Below are 19,447 nucleotides of genomic sequence, written 5' to 3' on the forward strand. Positions count from 1 at the left end.
TGGACTAAGCAACTGTGAGGAGGGTGGTAGGAACCCTGCACACTAAAAAACTCCAAATGTGCTCACTGCTTTACGGCATGCGTCACATCATGATATAACATTGTTTAGCCACCATTAGATTCATTACCTCGTCGTTATCCATCCTTCACACAGCCACTGGAAACAAATGTAGGCGAGTTCAGTCCGACAGCACGCCACTGGGAGCAGCATTTTACCACGCCACGCACGAGTCCTCATGGGAACTGCAGTATTCCTTCAGGCAAAACACTACCGCTTTTGTCCACTGGCGCCGCCAAAATCTACAAAAACTGAAACTTCCTTAGTGTTGCTGTAATACTCTACTCCTTCCTCCTCTCCCTCACCGTCAACAGAGTCGACGCCAACCTCCTCATAATCCTACTCCAGAGCGGCCATGTCCTCTCTGCCCTCAGAGAACTCTCCGTCCTACATACCCTCACCCACGTACCAGTGCACAAAGGCACACTTACATCAGGTCAAACTTGTGGTCAAGCCGAGCCCAGGCCTCTGCAATGGTAGTGGTGTTGCTCAGCATGCACACAGCCCTCTGCACCTTAGCCAGATCAGCACCAGGAGCCACAGTGGGGGGCTGGTCGTTGATGCTCACCTTGAAACCAGTGGGGCACCAGTCCACAAACTGGATGGTGCGTTTGGTTTTGATGGTGGCGATGGCGGTGTTCACATCTTTGGGCACCATGTCTCCACAGTACAACAGGCAGCAAGCCATGTATTTGCCAAATTTCACTGCACGTGGATGTGTGTATGTGTGCAAGACGTTTTTCTGTCAACTGTAGTATCAGAAAAAGAAAAAATAGCATTCAAAAAAACCATTCAGAAACTTGTCAGGCCTATTAAGCTTCTTCTGCAAAAGACAAAATGACCATGAACACTTTGTTCAAACTCTTTTCTTTAATAAGCTGAACAATGGAGCAAGAATCGTGTAGGGAAATTAACATTATGCTGAAACACTGAGATGTCATTGTAGATTTCAATGACATTGTGCAACAGGATTGTCAATTTCGACAAAAGGAGCCATGATTTATTCATAACAAGATGGCAGCCACTATCGCTCCAGTGGTAGTCGCAGTTCCAGTGGCAGCCGCAACTACGGTGGCAGCCGCAACTCCAGTGGCAGCCGCAACTCCAGTGGCAGCCGCAACTCCAGTGGCAGCCGCAACTCCAGTGGCAGTTGCAGCTCCAGTGGTAGTCAGTGCAGTCAGACCTGCAATCAGAGCACGATGGAGAAGGTTATTTAAATGTATGGATGAATGTTATTCCAGTCATGCTTTTTTTATTACACGTTGTCACCTGCATATTAACACAAAGGTTCAAGCAGATGTTCATTTTGTGAGATAAAGGTTTCTAAGGTTTCTGATCGGAAGTTCCCGCAGAAGTGCATCATGATGAAGATGTCGAAATCTGACACACTTTCAAATCTTTAACTTCAGACAATCTATTGTGTGAAAGGTGCTTTAAAGTGAATCCAAGCAATGCAAAGCAAGTTTATTCATACAGCACCATTCAGACACATTGGATGACTCTATAAACTGCAGGAAACACATGCAATGAAATTACAGTACCTGCTGCCACCAGTGGAGAAGCGGGGTATATAATGGTTGCCACTGCCGCACCAACGAAGGCCAAAGCACCCACTGCACATGGAGAGGAAAAGGCCAGAAAACACATCTTTTTAATAGCAGACATTTTACACTAATACTGCTGTTGCTTCATTGGTGAATAGGTTTCTTGCACATTCTGCTATTCTGGAAATTTGCTACCCTCTGGTTATCATTATTATAGTTCAATTTTTTTTTAAATAACTACTTCTAAATAATACTTAACCTGATTTTCACCAGTGTGCCAAACATCTGCACACAGTATAATTGCTGAAAAGCCAGATTCATTAAAAAAAAAAAAAAAAAAAAAAATTAGAAAAAGGTAGACATATCTGACTCAACCAAAGAGATTTACATGGCGTCGGACACTTTCTTCTTTTTTCATTATGAAAGTTGTCCCGATCATTGAAATCCATTACCAACTTAATTTCATTTACAATAAAGCACATAAATTAACACGCCTTTATTATGAGAACCGAGAAAAAACTAAAAAACAACAACGCTTTGTCAGACAGCTGCCTGAAGGGGAAAACCATGTGACAAAGCATTATTATCTACAGTGTAAACCTCTGGTACAATATTTTCATTTTCATTTTTATTTTTGAGTAATGTGGATTCTTCATAAGCCTTTTTAAAGCAAGTCAAGTTTTGACAGAGCTTGGACTCTTGGTCTAAACTGCTCCATATATTCACTCCACATCTGCTTATACTCCTGCTTTTTCAGGTTGTTCTTGAATACTGATCTTCACAGTACTGTCGACCTCTCAGACTGTACTTGCCCTCTTTCTGGCAGAACATATTCAATGTACCTTTTGGGAGCATTTTTTGAGTGGACAAAGAATCCGTGGGAAACACTTACGGAGCATTGTAGCTGTGTGGGTTCTGAGATGAGATGAGATGAGACGAGATGCGATGAGCTTCAGCAGCAAACAGACGACAGAATGATCTGCTGCCCGTCTGGCAGACCGCCTGTATATTTATAGTGTGAACCGCTAGGGGGCGTCAGTGAGGCTCCACTCGCAGCTCACCTCTTCTCAGAAGTTGGCTGTTTCCAGGAAAATGAAAGTGAAAGAACAGGAGGGGTTAAACCCTATAATCTCCAGGTTTGTAATGTTATGGAAAATATAACAGAACGATAGAAACATTTTATCAGGCCAGGTCCCAAAGTTTAACTACAGTCGAGTGTTTTTCAAAAGAGCCTCACAGTCACTCACACTGAAGTAGGGAGACTGTTAAATTGCTTCAACTGTAAATTTGTTCATTACTTCCTGAAAGTAAATAAAAAATCTATGTTCAAAAAGGAGGTTTTTTTTTTTTCAAAAGGACAGTGTGCAAAAAATTGCAATTTAAATGAAGTAATATTCATATTGAGGCATTTGTTGTTTATTGACTCCTACACTTTTGTTTAAAAAAAGAAAAATTGAAGTGTTGCCTGGGAGACGCTCTTGTCTTGACCTGAATGGATTGAAATTCTAAAAAAAGCCCCGCAAAGGTGGTTGTGCTGTGTGGGTCAACTGTAATCCAGCTAAAAGGAATTACCCCAACAAACCTCAGAAAAACTGCTTTAAAAGCGGCCAGTTACACCCCTGCACCTGAAGGTGGTGTTCAGATGAGCTGAAGGGTTTTGGCCACTGTTCTGCATTGTGTTCTGATACTTCGGGACGAAGTCATTGTGATCTTTAACAGTCCTGACAGCAGAATCCAAGAATTCCAAATGAACCAGGGTTACAGAAGGTTTTATCATACTGAATTAAAAAAATCATCATCAGGGTTGCATTTTGTATTTATAACACTTTGTCATGTTGTGATTATTCTTGAAGATGCTCCAGTCTGAACCAGAGATGGCGGTTAACATTGCAGTGGCTTCCAGTGTCCTTCTCAAGGAGGAGAGCAGCAGCTCAGAGAGACTCGGTCCTGCCTTCCCTTTTGTCAAGGTTAGATACTGAGTTTGAGGGGCAAAAAGCTGAGAAACATTTGCAGACTCAGACAGGTAACGATCATTACACATTATAAACATGATTCAATGCACCAGAGAGCAAGATCTCTGAGTGTAACAGATCAATCTGTCATGTGTAATACACACTCAGCTTGAATACAAATAGCGACTGTAACAGAGAATCAGAGAGAGCATGTGGAATATTTCTCTTGTAACACATCATTTCCCAGTCCAGTGATCTAGTAAATGTCTGCTTGTTTTTCTGGTGTTTGTCTCAGGCTCTGAACGGCAGTGAATGCTAAGCTGAAAGAGAACTACCCTGAGAGTGAGGAGCTGTTTAAAGTCATGCTCCTGGATGAAAAACCATCAGATTCACTAAAGAATGCCATCAGAACCCATGGTGAGTTTCACTCTGACGTCCATCAGTGATTCCAGGTGGATCTTTAATTCCTGCTCTTACATTCAGGACTCAGCTGATCAGTTAAAGGCTTCAGCTTCACTCTGTGGGACATTTTGTGATTATTTGTTGCCTCCCAATAAAAAAGACAACATGTTTGAAAGCTGGAAGCAGTTATTCCTCAGTAGATGGCAGGAAGGAAGGAAGGAAGGGACTGACTGTTCAGTGATGTTGTGACTGATTCACATTCACAGAGCTGGAAGAACTCGTTACTGTCTTGAATGTGAGAGAAGATCTTGTTGGTGAATTGAAAAAGATGAACACTGCCCTGTACCTGTCTGACTCAGAAGTTCTGGTTAAAAAAGTACTGAACCAAGGTAAGATCAATATGGACAAGAATAGAATGTACACTATTTTATCGTTAAATACAACTACATGTCACCTTTACTGTCTTACTGTGATCTTCTGTCTGTAGCACACAAGTGCCACCGCGGGTCGGCTAGACACAGGTGACTCCACAGTCAGTGAGTTCAAACTTCCTTTATTGCACGTCAGTGGGCCCAATCCCCACACTTCAGTCCGGCGGGCTTCTCTAGCCCCCGCCACACCGTGCATTTCCCGTCCTGCTCGTACCAGTCTCCAGCCTTTTCAGGCTTGCGTACACTGGCTCCTCCAGTCTCTGCTCCTCTCTCCCCCCACGCGCCGGTCCAGCACACTACTTCTAGCAGGGAAGACAGTCATCAATCAATCGCCAACATCTGCTGCACTTTTTGCACTCACTCCCTGAGCCGCTTCCCTGCCTCCCTCTCTCCTGCAGCTGAGAGCAAACCAACGCCCCTCCTCCACACTGTCTTTGCATCAGGTTAGGGTTAGCTGCTGCATTCATCCCCACTCCAAAAGAAATAAAAGTATCAAAAGACCAGCTGCGTGTCGCCTTTGTGTGCTCTTCTCGAATGAATCTGAATGTGTTTTCCAAGACACTGGATTCACGCGATACTTACAGCACGAGAGAAACAGTGTTGAAAAACTCATGAACTCGGTTTGGATTATTATTATACAAATTCACCACCGACATGTTCACTGAGAATTATTGCTATGAATATGTCAAAAATCTTGTGCACTATAATTTCAGCAACTCCAGCTTGTCAAATAGCACATCCACATTGTTCATTTTGACGTCATTTAACTCTTCTGTGTAACGAACATTGTGTGGTTTCCCTCAGGGGCCGCTCTGTGCGTTCCTGGAGGTCTTGGAGAAGCTGAAGAAGAAGCTGCATAATAAGGGTCTGTTATAGCGATACTTCAACATTTTGGCAAATTGGCCTATTTAGCGCAATTCCTTAGTCATTTCGAACAGCATACTTACTTTTTTTGTGAGGGCGAGCTGTTGTTTGTTCAGAGGTGATTCGGGGAAGGTTTTCGGGACGACACAATGGAAGTGAATGGTATTTTTGTTCCCCCTCGTCAAACTCATCAATTGCACAATCCACACAATCCAACAACCCCAAAACACTTTGGTGGACACGTTAAAATCCGCACATTCACTACGCTGTGGAACACCAGCAAATAATATTGTAGCGTTACGACACTGAAGCAAATACTCGGAACTACTTTTTCTTTTGAAATCACTACGCCCAGACGCCATGTTTAGTAAGTAGTTCCGTCTTGGCAATCTTCGCATAAACAACTCAATCTCATAAATTCGCATTTATATTTCACAGCGTAGTGAATGTGTGGATTATAACGTGTCCACCAAAGTGTTTTGGCGTTGTTGGATTGTGTATTTGATGAGTTTGAAGAGGGGGAACAAAAATACCATTCACTTCCATTGCGTCCATCCCGAAAACCTTCCCCGACTCGCCTCTGAATAAACAACAGCTCGCCCTCACAAAAAAGTAAGTATGCTTTTCGAAATGACTAAGGAATTGCGCTAAATGGGCCAATTTGCCAAAATGTTGAAGTATCGCTTTAAAGAACTGCCCCATTCGCACCTATCTGGTGACTGCTCGGCATGCAGGCTGTGACGGCTACAGAGCTTTAAACTCCCTGCACTCCTGGGATCTCGAGGTTGATGAGGCCTTCTTTCTGGGCCTGAGTCCAAAAGGTCCCATTCGAGACAACATCAGGCCCCATCTCTTCTTTGACGATCAGCCGCGTCATATTCAGGCTGCTTTGGAGGTCGGTGCAGTTGCATGCATTTAATAGATCAAAAAATGCAAAGCACACCTGCATGTCTCAGTCATGTATTTATAAATAAATACACTCAGCATATGTGTAGTGTGTTGTTTTTCTGTTTTGTTATTGTTGTGTTGTGGCAATTAACACATTCATTTGAAATGAATCTGATTGCATTAATCTTTTGAGAGCCTCAGAAGTATCTATTATTTAGTTAGGAGGAATTATTTACACCCAAAAAATTCCTCTTCAGTCCTGTCGGAGCAGAGGTGGCAGCTTTCTGCTATTCCAGCCGGGGAGAGGGGATGGAAAGAGAGAAAAGGAGAGGACAGACAGATTGTTCTGCTTGCTGAAGGTGGATCAGGGCAGGGGGCTTCAGATCACGGACAGGGAGGGAGGTCGGGGTGGAGAGGGGATGGGGGTTCATAGACTAGAAGAGAGACAGTGGTCAATGGCACGTAGTAGTGAAACATATGGAGTGAGAAAGGAGAGAAGAGAAGCCCAGTGTAGTTCCTCCAGCAGTCTTAATTTATAGTAGCTTCACCAGGAAGGCCTGAACCAGCCGAACTGTAAGCTTCACTAAACAGAAAGGTCTGACCTTGAAAGTAGAGACTGTGTCGCCCTCCTGTGGTGGTGCTGTTCACTGGAGACTGCAAAGTGAACCATCACCACTTCTTCTGTTTTCAGTGTTGTCTCTGTACATGTTTAGTGAATATGCATATACTGTATGTCACTGTAATTTAATATATGGAACACACACACACACACACACACACACACACGTTAGAGTGGTTGGAAATAACCTGGCTATATTTTACAACAGTGCTGTTTATAAATTGATCAGGCAACTTGAAAGAATAAAATAAATTGTATCCTACCCTCAATGAAATGCTTCCGACACAGATTATGAACAGACGGTTCCTGCTTGCTTCCATTAGGATTTTGCTGTTGCACTGCTTTCACTAAACATTCTCATCATTTACTGTTCTGACATGAAAGGAGAAATTCCCTCAATCTTCATGCAGTGATTTCAACAAGAAAAGGTAGCAGATTCAGACACCCTGGCCCTCATTTATCAAACGATCTTTCAAACGGGTGTAAATTTGAGCGGTGAGCTCATCGTATGATGGGGCTCGCGAGGCATTAACGAAACTTTCGTACCTCACCGATCTCAGCTTTTGAATGATCGGGTGTTGATAAATGAGGCGGCTGAATTCAATTCAATTCAATTCAATTCAGCTTTATTTATAAAGTGCCAGTTACAACATAGTCATCACTAGACACTTTTACAGAGAAAACCCAACAGATCCACATAAACAAGCATAAGCAACTATGGAAAGGAAAAAACTCCCCTCAGGAAGAAACCTTTGCAGAACCAGGCTCAGAGGTGGCGGCTTTCTGCTATTCCGGTTGGGGTGAGGGGACAGAAAGAGAAGGAGATAGGACAGACAATTCCTTGTTTCTACGTACATTTCATGTATAAACAGAGAGTACATAAGCTACAAGAGGAACAGTCATCAGTGACATTTAGTTTTGAAACACTACAATGAAATGAGAGGAAGGAGCAAAACTGGGAGCCGGTTCTGGAAAATCTGGCATTTATTGATTTCATGAGTGATTTGGAGTATTTTTAATGTGACTGAAACTCTAGAAACCTGCTGTTGAGGTTTTGGTGAAGTATGCACACTGTGCCTCTCAGACAAATTATCACCAGACCACAGGTCGCTCCGGCTGCGGAGAATAGACGTGGTTCCAGCTGGCGTGCACCTTGCCCAATGTGTTTTGGCACTAATTTATCACTGTGCCAAGCGGAAACTGTTGATGCCTCCCCCTGGTGTGCAGCTTCACCCATCTGAGTGCAATCGAAGTTGACCAGTCAACAAAAATACAAATTTGGGTTTCGCACATGTTGTGCCTGTCAAAATTGCTAACACTCCAACGAGTGGGAAACTGCTGAGACGCTGTGTGTTCGTGATTCCTCTTCACAGCATAGGGAGACAGACGCCAGCCTTTCTTTCAGAGTGCACTTGAATTACTCCTCAACATCCAATAAACCAGCAGTTCCACATAGCTGAAGAGGATTAGAGGTCAAAAGAACCCAGTTCGGAGCCAGTTCAGTACTTACTTTATTCAAGTAAGGACACAGATACAAGTTCTGAAAGTATTTATGCAGAATGTTGTTTTTTTTTTACTGCAGTGGCAGAAGTGATGTGTGAGGGATCACATGGCCAGCCAACCCACTCCTGGGGGGTATTGCACAAAACCAGGATAAGGAGTTAAGCCGGCAAACTGTTGTTATCCTGTGGTGATCCTGTGGTTATCCTGGACGAAGTAAGCCTCAAGTTGGTTGCACAAAAGCTGGCCAAGTTCATCCCGGACAAGTCACCATGGTGATTTATTCTCTGCAGCTAGCCTGCTCCACACCAGGCTAACTACCCAGGGAGGGTAGGCGTTGTGGGTGGTGGTGGGGGCCTAGATGTGGGGTACAGTGTTCCCTTGCCTTCCACAGGGGTCTCCCTTGTCTTGTGGTGTGTTACACTAAAGCAGGGGTGGGGAATCCTGGTCCTGGAGGGCCGCAGCCCTGCATGTTTTCCATGTCTCCCTGCTTCAACACAGCTGATTGCAATGAGGCCCGTTATCTGGCTTTCTGCTGGACTTGGCCATGAATCTTGATTCGATTCAGCTGTGTTGAAGCAGGGAGACATGGAAAACATGCAGGGCTGTGGCCCTCCAGGATCAGGATTCCCCACCCCTGCACTAAAGGCTTCAGGCTGATTTGGAGGTCGGTACAGTTGCATGTCATGTGCCAAATGGCCCATAATGCTGATCAGACAGGTTTAAAGATCCAACAACTGATGATGCTTCAAGATATCAACAAATGCAAAGCATGTCTCAGTTATGCATTGAAGACATAACCAATAAATACACCCTGGATATTTCTGGTGTGTTGTCAGTTTTGTTAATGTGTTGTGGTATTAATCACATCGTTACCTCCGCCAGGAGGTTATGGAATCACGTCAGTTTGTTGGTTTGTTTGTTAGCAACATTATGGAAAAAATAAAATTGGGCTAACTTAGAATCCATTAGATTTTGGAGATGATCCGGATCTCTGTCTGGATCCAGGAATCTTTTAAAGCTTGGGTCGACGATCTTGGAAAACTAGCATGTAGCATGAATGTAGCTTCTCCCCAAGGCTCCGCGCAGCTCCCACCCCATTGGAGGAGCTCCCGTTGGCAGCGAACGCACTGGATGCGGAAGCGCCGCGCGCGCGCCACGCGCACAGAGTTTGTGATCCCCTCCAATGTTATTAGCCTTTCTGACTGCCCGCACACAACGTGCATAGGAGCGCAGCGCGCCCGCTCCGCTTCGTTCTATTTTTCACGTGAGCCGCGAGCGGCGAGAGCGCCTTGGCAACGCGCGCGCGCACTGAACCAGGGCCAGTGCACGCCATTGAAATGTACGCGCAGGAGGCTGGTAGAACGGCGAAGGGATTTGATTGGTTCCTGAAGAGCGGTCCGCGCCTTCCGATTGGTCGGAGTTTTTAGTGTCCTTTGGCCGCTACAGTTGTCAGATTTTTTCCGCACCTTTTTCCGTCCACATAATGTATTGACTTCTCCCAGGGGGCAAGGAGCATTTCACTCAGTATGACTAAAAGTGCTTTTGGACAACATCGTCTACTCTAGCTTTAAAGATTCTTTATCATTGAGAGATAGGGCAGTCTTTCACATAGCTGGGCAGGCCCGCCGACAGGGGGCGTGTGGCATGCGGCACGGCTTGGTGACTGATTTGACCTGTGGCGGAGGTCTGCACTCTCTGAGTGCCAAATTCTAGTTTTGATTACCTCCACCAGGAGGTTATGTAATCATGTCGGTTTGTTGGTTTGTTGGTTGGTTTGTTAGCAAGATCAAGGAAAAAGTAATGGACAGATTGCAATGAAACTTTGTGGAAAGGTGGGTCTTGGGCTAACTTAGGATCCATTAAATTTTGGTGAAGATCCGGGTCACTGTCTGGATCTAGGAATTTTTTAAATGATTCTTTATCATTGACAGATAGGGAGTGACACATAGTTGGGCAGGCCCGCCGACAGTGGGGGTCAAACGCCTGGTTCACACAGGACGTGCCGCTTCCGACACGGAAGTGGAAGCGTTGCGCACCGACTGTCAGATCGGCGCCCCCGTTGACCTCTCTGACGGTTCATACAGGAGGCGCGGGGGACCGCCGCGTGCGTAGCGGCTCGCGCTGTGGACTGCGGGCGCTCCGCTCCTCTCTATTTTCTCCGCGAGCTGCGCGCCGTGGACCGCCAGTTGTAAAGCTGGACAGAGCAGATCGCACCACACAGGAAGTCGGGAACGGAAAATAGGAGAGAATCCGGTCCATTTTCAAATTAAAATCAAGTAAACATAACATAACATAAATTATGTTGCTTTTCGGTTTTCCTTTTCAGATAAACACACACACAGACACACACACAGACACACACACACACACACACACACAAGGAGAGAGGGTGACACGGCAACAGACAGAGGCACCACACGCCGGAATGCTCCGCTCTGATCACACCCCCGATCACAATGTTGTATGATTATATATGGTGTTCTTATGGTTGTTGGTGGCTAATTTGAGCTGTGGCGGAGGTATTCGCTCTCTGAGTGCCAAATTCTAGTTTAGAATTAGGGCCAATCCCAATTCTACCCCTTACCCCTACCCCTTACCCCTACCCCTATGATATGTGCGTTCACAAGGCTTAAGGGCCATCCCAATTCTACTTTTTGAATAGGGGTAGGGGAAAGGGGAAGGGCTATTTCACCCCTTTCAGCGAAGTCTGCATCGATGCTCCCTATTCTCAATAGGGGTAGGCGGAGTTTCACATTGGCCAGAAAAAAACAACATGGCGCCCACCACGGAGTCGCACAAACGTAAGCTTGCTTTCTGTATACTATTTAAAAAGCTATAAAAAGTGTATTTGCTTCACTGAATTTATAGATATACTATTGTGACAGTGTCCCAGTCATGGATTAACGTTTTAGCGCTGCGTAGCACCGTTTCCAATCGTAAATTTGTAACTTCTGAAGAGCACTAACTGCTGTATTAACGTCATCTTTTATTACGTTTTTAACGTAATATGTTTGACAACGTAATATGTTTGACACAGGGACCCCCGATGAAACCCGACTTCTGATTCAGTTTAGAGGTGAAAATGAAGAAAAGTTTTTGAAATCAAAATACAGCGCCAAAACACATTGGGAGTAAATTATATTATTCGTCTAAGCTCTAATATGTTAGTAATAAAACGTGTTTATATAAACATATATGTATTACTTTAAGAAATTCATAAAAGAAAATGGCTTGGAAGGGGAAATTACAGCCCAGCAAGCTTCAAAAAAAATGAGACAACCTCAAAAATAAATATAAGGTAAATAATAATACCATTATTAAAAAATAAAAGTAATTTCTATCATTTCTAATATCCATAATTTTTTGTTGTTATAGGAGCGCGGTGGGGCTTAAAGGGCCAAGGGGTATCCCAATTCATAGTGCTGCAAAGATAGCCCTAGCCCTCAGCCCTATTCCAAAAGGGGTAGGAGAGTGATAGGGGTAGGGCCAAGGGCTGAGGGGTAGGGGAAAGGGGTAGAATTGGGATTGGCCCTTAATCTGACTGCATTCGTGGTTGGAGTTGAAATACATTTGAAAAAAATCTTCACATAATATAAATAATTGCATACAAAAAATGATTGCCGGGTGGAGAAACCCATAGAGATTTCAAGCCACTTGTTGATCACATGACTTGTTAGGTACAAGCTCAAGATGATGAAAGTCTCTCAGTACACTAAATTATTTCCCTGCAAATTGCAACATGCAAACAGCACACCTAGTGGCATGAAGTGCAAATGTAGTCATGATGTCTTCTGTGCGCCGTGGTTTGATCATGTAAACAGGAGTCACTTTGTCTGTTTAAGCATGTAAACGGGTTGTTCCAAATGTTTGAGAAACCGAAATAATGACCTTAACCTGAATATTGAATTCATGTAAATGTAGTCACACAAAGGATCTTGTTACTCTTGAATAGGATTAAACCGATAAAAAGTGGTTGTAAACTGTTATGCCCTGTGCCCCTCTGGCCATGTGGGGGTGCTCTGGGCCGGTTTTAGTTTTGTTTGCCCAGTTTTGCATGCCCTTTCTCACCTGCTTGTCTGTTCCTCATGTTCTCCTGCCTGGTCACCTGCCTTATTGCCCTAATGTGCCTCACCTGTGTCTACCCTATTTAAGCCTGCTTCCCTCACTTGTCCTTGTCGGTGCGTTGTGGGTTTGTCCGCATGCTTCTGTGTAACTGCCTGCACCTCAGCTCAGCTTGCCCTGTGTTCCTGTGTTCCTGCTAATAAACAAGCTCAAGTCTGCCTGTGCTGCCTGCGTGTGGGTCCTTCCATCCTCGCACCGTGACAGTAAACAGTAATGGTCCACATGTAATGGGCTATATGTTTGCACTTATAAGTGTTTCCCATACATTTGTTAACTCATGATTAGTTTATTATTATTTACTGCACTTTTTTGGCTTTTTTTATGTCCTCTATTCTTGTGTGCAATGCGGCGGGTCAAACATGCAGGCCCTTTTGACACATTTGAAAACTCATGTGGAATACAACCCAGCTACGCCGCTGCCTGCAATGATGCTATTTCAACCCGTGTCAAAACAAATCAAATTTTATTTGTTTGTGTTATCCACAAAGAAATCTATGTAGGCTGTGATGGTGTAAACTTGCTCATCCATATTGTTGGAGGGGATGTGGAGGCCATCCGTGTAGCCAGTCCATGGAGTAAAAGCAGCCTTGCAGCACTTGGATGTTGTCAGTTGGTTTTAATAACATTGTTTGCGCTCCGGATATAGGCCGTAGTGAAGAGTTGCTTTAAATGCATCACTGCTTGAGAGGACAGCAATGGGGTGGAACACGCTTATCTTTTCAGAGCATGTACATGCATGCTAGATATTTTTTTTTGTCATCTTCATCCATCCATCCATCCATTTTCCACCCCTTATTTGGGACCGGGTCACAGGGGCAGCAGTCTAAGCAGAGATGCCCAGACTTCCCTGTCCCCAGACACTTCCCCAGCTCTTCCGGGAGGATTCCAAGGCGTTCCCAGGCCAGCCGAGACTCTCCAGCGTGTCCTAGGTCTTCCCCGGGGTCTCCTCCCGGTGGGACATGCCCGGAACACCTCCCCAGGGAGGCGTCCAAGGAATATCCTAAAGTGGTGCCTGAGCCACCTCAGCTGGCTCCTCTCGATGTGGAGGAGTAGTGGCTGTAGTCCGAGCTCCTCCCTGGTGACTGAGCTCCTCACCCTATTTCTAAGGGAGCACCCAGCCACAATACGGGGGAAACTCATTTCAGCAGCTTGTATCTGGAATCTTGTCCTTTCGGTCATGACCCAAAGCTCATGACCATATAGGTGAGGGTGGGAACGTAGATTGATTGGTAAATCGAGAGCTCTGCCTTGCAGCTCAGCTCCTTCTTCACCACAACGGACCGATACAACCACCGCATCACTGCAGACGCTCGGTGGAGAGACTCCGGCCCAAGTGGAGGAGTTTAAGTATCTAGTGCAGTGTTTCTCAAACTTTTTAAACAAAGTACCACTTCAGAAAATATTAGGCTTTCCAAGTACCACCATTATGACAAAAGTAAAAAAAAACAAAAAAAACAGTCTACTCTGTTCAACTAAAGACAACACATACAGGAAGCAGGCATAGTTCTAATATTCTTGGTCTTTATGTTTTTGGTTAATTCTGTCTGTCACAGTTAGCACAGGCATAACACTAGACCTGGCATCAAAACCACACAACTGTCACACACAAAGGGGCAACCCTCCCTCTCACTTAAACCCTTTTCCCACTGCAACTAGAGGGTCGACCCGTGTTTTCGACCCGCTAACAATCGGCTTTTGTAACTCCTTTCCCACTGCCTGCAGACCCGGGTCTAGCCGCCTGCTGGTGACCTGCACCGCTGCGTTTTCCCCCGCTGATGGTGTCCCACGTTGATGACATCATCAGCGCGACGGAGCACAACGAAAGTAAACAATGCAGCGGAACACAGTCCCCGTTACCTGTAGACGAATCTCCTCTTCCCCACGGATCAAGAGAAGCTCTCTGGTCTCACTAACTTGCTAATGCTGAGTCATGTTGACGAAGGAAATCTCACGCTGTTTCCAGGGAGCTCACGCGCCACCAGTGGTAAAAACTTTTATTTTTTATTTTTTATTTTTTTTATTTATTTATTTGATAGGGACAGTGCACATTAACAAACATCTGCATTGCCAAAACAAAACAGGCGTAAATATGCCGGATTATAGCCACAAGGCTAATTTACATCCGTAGTCCCTAGGCAGATAAGAGAAAAAAGGAACACAATTAGTACAAAAGAAAACATGTTAAAAATAGAATCAGTGATTACAAGACTGGTTTGCTTTAAGCCACACTTTGAGCTGAGCTCTGAAAAGAAGAAAAGTGAAGCATTCTCTGACAGTGAGGGGGAGACTGTTCCAGATCTTACTGGCCTTCACAGACAGAGCATTTTGTCCAAAAGCAGTTCCTCTGAATGGCACCTCACAGTCGCCCCTAGAGGTGGAACGCGTCCTTGCACCAGTCTGTTTTTTAAAATAGTCCAACAGTGGAGGGGGTGCCAGTCCATGAAACACTTTATACACGATGATTTGAAATGCTTATAATTCTCTAAACTCAGGAAGTTGTGCTTTTGTAAAACATCACAGATATGGTGGGATCTTGGCTTTTTGTCAAAAACTTTTAATGAATTTTTGTAAAGAGATTCTATAGATATTGAAGTACCCACACTCATCAACGACCAGCATGTGATACAGTATTCAATGTGTAACAAAATCACTGAATGTAAGAACATTTTTGCGGCTCCAAGCATTATATATTGACGAATCTGCCTGAAATTTCGTAGATTAAACGTGGCTGTGTTTGATAGGTTCTTGACATGTTTTTTAAAACTGAGTGTTGAGTCAAGAATCACAGCTAAGTACTTAAAATCAGGAACAATTTCTAGTTCTTCACCTCTTAAAAATACACCAGACTGGGTAATGTTTAAAGACTGTTTGGAGAACATCATGCAGAACGTTTTATTTACTATTGAGCAACAGGCAAGATTTAAAAAGCCATTGATTTATCTGTTCCATAGCCGAGGTCAGGATGGAAGAAGACTCATTAGGAGTTTTTGCATGTGTGAAGACAACTGCATCATCTGCATACATTTGAAAGTCCACTTCAGCACATGTATTTGGCAGATCATTTATATTTAAGGAGAACAACAGTGGACCAAGTATTGACCCTTGCGGCACTCCTACAGGGACATCCAGAGCAGGGGATTTGACACCATTAATCGTAACAAACTGTTTTCTAAAGGATAAATAAATACAAAACCTAATGTGAATTACAATTGAGTTGATGCATTTTAATTTTAAATTATGCATTTTTGTGGTGATATTTCTTTATGAACGTTTTGACTTAAAGGTGTAATACAACATTTTGATTTCCGGGTGGATCACCTAAATAATTGGTGGGTCTGTTTGTCAATCATTCTGACGAGCTGCTTTCGTAAGGCGGTTCTACTTGCTTGCGCCCAATCAGCTTCTCCCTTTTGCGCATGCGCATTCAGAGTGTTTATGTAGCCGGTGAGCTTCTGAGCTAGTACTTACCGATGGCGAGTCTGACATAATGAAACTGTAGCTGTTTTGGAAAAAAAAAAGCTTTATTTATGAGCGAGGCGGATCGCAGAAACTGTACAGAGCCGTGCACGCCGGAGAAGAGGAGATCGCGCTCGTACACTTCCGCGTTTTCTGGGAGAAGCAGGAGAGCCGGGCGGATGGTCTGGCGCATGCGCGTTGTTCAAAAAGTGAGTAACAGACGTGGGGCTTCGTCTTTTCGAGAAAATGTTGTATTCCACCTTTAACTAATTTTCAGAGAATATATATTTCTGTGCTTCCCCTGTGTACCACTAGAGGGAGCTCACGTACCACCAGTGGTACGCTTACCACAGTTTGAGAACCGAGGATCTAGGGGTCTTGTTCAGGAGTGGTGGACGGATGGGGCGTGAGATTTTTGTTATCTGTCATATAAAAAAAACAACAACAACATTACCAAACTTGACCCGTTAAGCTTCTTCTGCATCGTCACACCTGCTGAAAATGACAGAATGACTGTGAACACTTTGTTCAAACTTCTATCTTTAATTAGCTGTAAATTCTTCAGATGTGATGATGCTATTTCGCCATGTAGTGCCTGGAATGTGTCATTATTTGAGAGGAAAGCAGCCTACAGGGTAGAAAACTGTTGAGTTTAATGCTCTAATAGAGAGTTGTATTTTCAAGTTGCCCTTTATTGGATTTATGTTATCCACATGATTTATGTTATATTAGTTTTCTAGTGTGTTACTATGGTAAGTTGAACCTTCTATATCATGTAATGTAAATATCCACTTGAATGTCATAAAATGTCCTCTTTCGTTGTGGTGTAACTTGACACTTTACGTTAACGCTCAGTGAGCCGGAACTGTCTGGAGGTAGCTACCCATTATTTGTCTTCCGGTGCTAAAATGGAAATAATGGCAGTAAAGACGGGCGTATATAATGTGTGATCCCTCCTCAACATGGACGCTGAAGCTGGAGATGGAACAGAAACTTTTCATTGCATGTGGATGTGTGAATGTTAGGTGTTTTTCCGTCAACTGTAATATCAGAAAAAGAAAAAAAAAACCCTTCACAAACTTGTCAGACCCATTAAGCTTCTCCTGCAAAAGACAAAATGACCATGAACACTTTGTTCAGACTTTTTTCTTTAATAAGCTGAACGATGGAGCAAGAATCACACTGAAACACTGAGATGTCATTGCAGATTTCTAAGACATTGTGCAACAGGATTGTCAGTTTCGACAAAAGGAGCCATGATTTATTCATAACACGATGGCAGCCACAGTTGTTATCGCTTGTGCGACAGTCGCGGCAACTGTAGCTCCAGTGGCAGTCGCTACAGCCACACCTGCAATCAGAGCACAATGGAGAAGGTTATTTAAATGTCTGGATGAATGTTATTCCAGTCATGCTTTTTTCTTCTTTAAGTGCTGACAGCAGAGCAGCCACCAGACGTCCAGCAGCCACTCCTCCTCCTCCTTTGGCCACTGCTGGAGTGAACATCATGCCTGCAGCACATGAGCCGGTGTGAGATTGGAAATGGACCCCTAGAACAGGTGGGTCACAGTGGGCTCTAAAACTCGACTGAGATTTTCAAAGCTTGTGTCGAAACTGTGAAGTTTTTTCTGTTACACGTTGTTGATTTGACTGTTACGTGCAAATTCATACGCCGTGCTGACGCAACGTCCTCTTCCCCCCTCCGACCTGCAGATAGGCCGGGCGCGTCGGTACTGAACCAACAAGTTTACTTTTGTAGACATATGACTGCTTCACTGTCAAACTGCTTTATAATGTCAAAACACACACACACACACACACACACACACACACACACACACACACACACACACACACACACACACACACACACACACACACCATGATGCACCATTCACACACATTGGATGACTCTATAAACTGCAGGATGAACATGCAATGAAATGAGAGTACCTGTGGCCGCTCCTCCAGTGGTCATCACAGCAGGGCCACCAACCAGTCCTATGTACAGGAATAAACCCACTGCACATGGAGAGGAAAAGGACAGACAACACATCTTTGTATTATCATACATTGCTCACAAACACTGCTGTTGCTTCATTGACGAACAGGTGTCTTGCACATGCTGATATTGTAATAACTAGAAATTTTCTACCCCCTGGTTATTATTGTTTTTATAGTTCTACTTTTAAAAACAAATAATTCAAAAATAATACTTAACCTGATTTTCACCAGTGTGTCAAACATTTGCACACAGTATAATTGCTGAACAGTCAGATTAATTAAAAAAAAAAAAAAAAAAACCTTGGAAAAAGGTAGACATATCAAAGAGATTTTCATGGCTTCAGACACTTTTTTCATTTTTTATTGTGAAAGTTGTCCCAATCATTGAAATCCAGTAACAACTACATTTAATTTACCATAAACCACATAAATTAACACATGTGACTGTATAGCCTTGGCATTAAGCATAAGTTCATACAAACACACTGAATGTATCACAAATGTTTGAACGCAGAAAAACACATTCCAAGTATATTACCCATTTATGATCGATCAAATTATGAGAAGCCAGAAAATAAAATAATGTAATAAAAAAAAACAACACTTTGTCAGACAGCTGCCTGTCGGGGAACACCATGTGACTGCGCATAATTATCTGCAGTGTAAACCTCAGGTACAATATTTTCATTTTCATGTTACTTTTCGAGTAATGTCAGTTCTTTAAAAACCTTTTTAAAGTGAATGAAGTTTTGACAAAGCTTGGACTCTTGATCTAAACTGCTCCATATATTCACTCCACATCTACCTGTTCTGCTTTTTCAGGTTGTTCTTGAATACTGATCTTCACGGTACTTTCGACCTCTCAGACCGTACTTGCCCTCTTTCTGGCAGAACATATTCAATGTACTTCTTGGGAGCATTTTTTTTGCGTGAAAAAAGAATCTGTGGAAAACACTTACCGAGCATTGTAGCTGTTTGGATTCTGAGATGAGATGAGATGAGACGAGATGAGATGAGCTGCAGCAGCAAACAGACGACAGAATGATCTGCTGCCCGTCTGGCAGAGAGCCCGTGTATTTATAGTGTGAAACGTTCAGGGGGTCAGAGAGGCTCCACTCGCAGCTCAACCCTTCTCAGAAGTTGGCTGTTTCCAGTAAAATGCAAGTGAAAGAACAGCAGGAGGTGTAAAACTCTGTAATCTCCAGGTTTATAATGTAAGGAAGATGTAACAGAACGAAAGAAACATTTTATCAGTCCGGGTTCCAGAGTTTGACTGCAGTGGAGTGTATTTCAAAAGAGGGTCTCTCACACTGAAGTAGAGAGACTGTTAAATTGCTTCAATTGTAAAATTGTTCATTACTCCCTGAAAGTAAATTAGTCATCTATGTTCAAAAAGGAATTTTTCAAGTGGACAGTGTGCAAAAATGACAATTTAACTGAAGACATATTCATATTGAGGCATTTGTTGTTTATTGACTCCTACACTTTTGTTTTTGAAATATTGAAGTGTTGTTGCCTTGGAGACTCTCTTGTCTTAACTTGAATGGATTGAAATTCTAAAAAAAAAAAAAAAAAAAAGCCCCACAAAAGTGGTTGTGCTGTGGG

The 19,447-nt window shown here is 43.5% G+C and overlaps 2 long non-coding RNA genes across 2 annotated transcripts; both read right to left on the reverse strand.

The window, feature by feature from the left end:
• Positions 1 to 914: 914 nt before the first annotated feature.
• LOC115407264 (uncharacterized) lies at positions 915 to 2,609 on the reverse strand. Its single transcript, XR_003933600.1, has 3 exons — positions 2,494 to 2,609; positions 1,599 to 1,670; positions 915 to 1,240 (listed from the first exon to the last, which is right to left on the reverse strand). It is a non-coding gene; the product is annotated as an uncharacterized LOC115407264 (long non-coding RNA).
• A 14,406-nt stretch (positions 2,610 to 17,015) lies between these two features.
• On the reverse strand, positions 17,016 to 18,880 carry LOC115407268 (uncharacterized). The gene is made up of 3 exons (XR_003933603.1): positions 18,802 to 18,880; positions 17,792 to 17,860; positions 17,016 to 17,189 (listed from the first exon to the last, which is right to left on the reverse strand). It is a non-coding gene; the product is annotated as an uncharacterized LOC115407268 (long non-coding RNA).
• Between the last annotated feature and the right edge of the window lie 567 nt (positions 18,881 to 19,447).

This window comes from Salarias fasciatus, chromosome 19 (genome assembly GCF_902148845.1).
Source record: "Salarias fasciatus chromosome 19, fSalaFa1.1, whole genome shotgun sequence".
NCBI classification, from domain to species: Eukaryota; Metazoa; Chordata; class Actinopteri; order Blenniiformes; family Blenniidae; genus Salarias; species Salarias fasciatus.